At 48.0% G+C, this 2,500-nt stretch overlaps 1 pseudogene; it reads left to right on the top strand.

Annotated features, from left to right (window-relative positions):
* LOC120907447 overlaps positions 1–2,500 on the top strand; it is a 9,167-nt pseudogene that overhangs the window by 2,775 nt on the left and 3,892 nt on the right.

The raw sequence follows: 2,500 nt of genomic DNA, 5'->3' as shown, positions 1-2,500 counted from the left end.
ACATTCTGTCAAGCGGGATACTGAACTCGAGAGGATAATACCTCTGCGCGGATTAGACTAGGGTACGGTTTATGGCATAATTAGGATGTACACGGGCTGGCGGATGAACCCGCCGAACTCTTAGCAAAGCAGGGTGAAACCTGCTTGAAACGGGGAGGGCTAAGGGGATTCTGTCACCGCTCTATTAAAACTTAGCAAGTCTTAGGTAGCGCTCAAGACTGTCGCCATACGATACGCTCTATGGCAAATGCAGGTGTGGGTGGGTTCAGCCCCACTTTGCTCCGGTTCGGCACTGAGCCCGTCGTCTCATAAGGGCGCGGGCCAACCCTCGCGTGGAGCTCCCTGTTTCATAGCCACCCACGGAACCAAATAGGAGACTGCATAAACAGACGCGGATAGCGGGCCTGAGTTTGAGCCCAATAGAATGAGTAACACGAAAACTAAGAAGGTCAAAAAGACCAAGGGGTTGACAAGAAAGATCCGACCAAGCGTTCATGGATCTTCAAGATCGAATGGAGGCGATGCGTTTTGGGATAAGCAAACTCGATGATGAGTCTTCCCATTTTACGCTAGTTACGGTAATGATGGACTTCCTCGATGAGGTAATGTCCGAATTTCGAAGGTACAGAGCCGTAAATCGCATGCAGCAGGTCCTCGACCGTCAAACGCAAACGTCGTTTGACGGTAACGATGGATTCGGGCCGCAAACGCGAAAAGGCAGAAGACCAGTGGCTGATGACCAACAGCCTGGTTCAAGTGGGTTGCAAAGATTGCAACAACAACAACAACAACCATCGAGGTTGACCCCTGTTAGGGAAGCGGTGGAAAATATTCCAAGTCCGAGAAACGGACCGAATATTAATGAGGGTAGAATTAATAAGAGGAAGAAGAAGAAGAGCAAGAAGAAGCAGAATAAGCCCAGGAAGCGGCCTGAGGCTCTGCTGATATCGGACTGCACTTCCGAGGAGCTGGCGAAATTGCTCAAGGAAATGAAGCAGTCCGATGCTCTTAAATCGGTTGGAGACAATCTCTAAGGTCCGACGGGCCCAGAATGGAGGCATGTTGCTAGAACTTAAGCAGGGTAGTTCTGCTAGTGCAATTGCCCCAAAGGTTAAGGAAGCGGTGAAGGGCAAGGCGTCAGTGAGAACGCTAGCTCCTTCTAAAATGATTGAGATCATGCATCTCGATGAAATTACCACCCCAGAGGAGGTTGCGGAGTCTGTCAAAGCACAGCTCAACATCGAGATAGAAACAGATCGTATCAAAATGAAGAAAGGCCGCGCGGCCGGTACGCAGTGGGCACGGATCAACGTATCGCTGCCAGACTTTCAAAGCTTCTTGAATTTGGGAAAGCTGAAAGTTGGTTGGTCGATATGCCATATCCGCGAGGTTATGGAAGAGCAGAAATGCTATAAGTGTTGGAAGGTAGGCCATACGAGCTACCATTGTAGGGAACCAGACAGAAGTAATCTGTGCTGGAAATGCGGTTTGAGTGGACACAAGAAGCAAGCTTGTACCAACTCTGTCAAGTGTTTGGATTGCGGTACGAGGTCACAGAACCTTCACGCAACGGGCAGTTATATGTGTCCCCGTAGGCGAACGATTAGACCATAATGGTTAGGTTGCTACAACATAACCAGAATCATAGTTATGCTGCATTTCAATTAATGTGGCAAACGATTAGGGAAGAATCTGCGGATATAGTGTTGATTGCAGATCCGTATCTGGCAACAACCAACGTCAAAGTGTTACGCAATGACGATAACACAGCAGCGGTAGTGGTTAACGCGGACTTACCAGTTAAGGTAGTCAGTAAGGCTCTGAAGGGTTTAATGATAGTTGACATAGGTGATATGCGAGTGGTTAGCGTTTACGCGCCACCTAGATTTAGTATGGAAGAGTTCCAGAACATGTTGGATAACACGGTAATGGCCGTAACCGGTATCCACAAATTCGTTATCGGGGGACTTCAACGCTTGGTCATCAAGTTGGAACAACCAACTTGGCGAGCGTGGAGAAACCCAGAAACGAAGAGGTGAGTTGGTTTTATCAACCTTTGCGCAGATTGACGCAATTTTATTGAACGACGGCAGCACCCCAACTTATGTTGGACCAGGGCGCACGTCAGTAGTTGATCTTACTTTTGCGAGCCGAACCGTAGCAAGATCATTTAAGTGGGAGGTGTTATCTAGCTATATGAACTCTGATCATCGTGCAATACGAATAGATCTTGAGACGCAAAGCGTGCGTAATCTGTCCCGACCCATAACGGGATGGAGCATCAAGTATTTTAGCAAAGATATATTTGAAGTTATGATGCAAGCCGCTTTTGAGACCGAGGTCACAACAAGCGAAGACTTAATGCGTATACTTGTCACGGCGTGTAATGCGACGATGACTAAACGTAAGAGGTACACTCCTAACAAGAGTGCATTTTGGTGGACGTTAGAGATTGAGGCACTTCGCAAAGAGTGCAAACACCGCGATCGATTAGCGCAAA

Source organism: Anopheles arabiensis, assembly GCF_016920715.1.
Source record: "Anopheles arabiensis isolate DONGOLA chromosome X unlocalized genomic scaffold, AaraD3 X_pericentromeric_contig0005, whole genome shotgun sequence".
NCBI classification, from domain to species: domain Eukaryota; kingdom Metazoa; phylum Arthropoda; class Insecta; order Diptera; family Culicidae; genus Anopheles; species Anopheles arabiensis.
The sequence above is the reverse complement of the archived record's forward strand: the minus strand, read 5'-3'. Positions and strand labels throughout refer to the sequence as shown.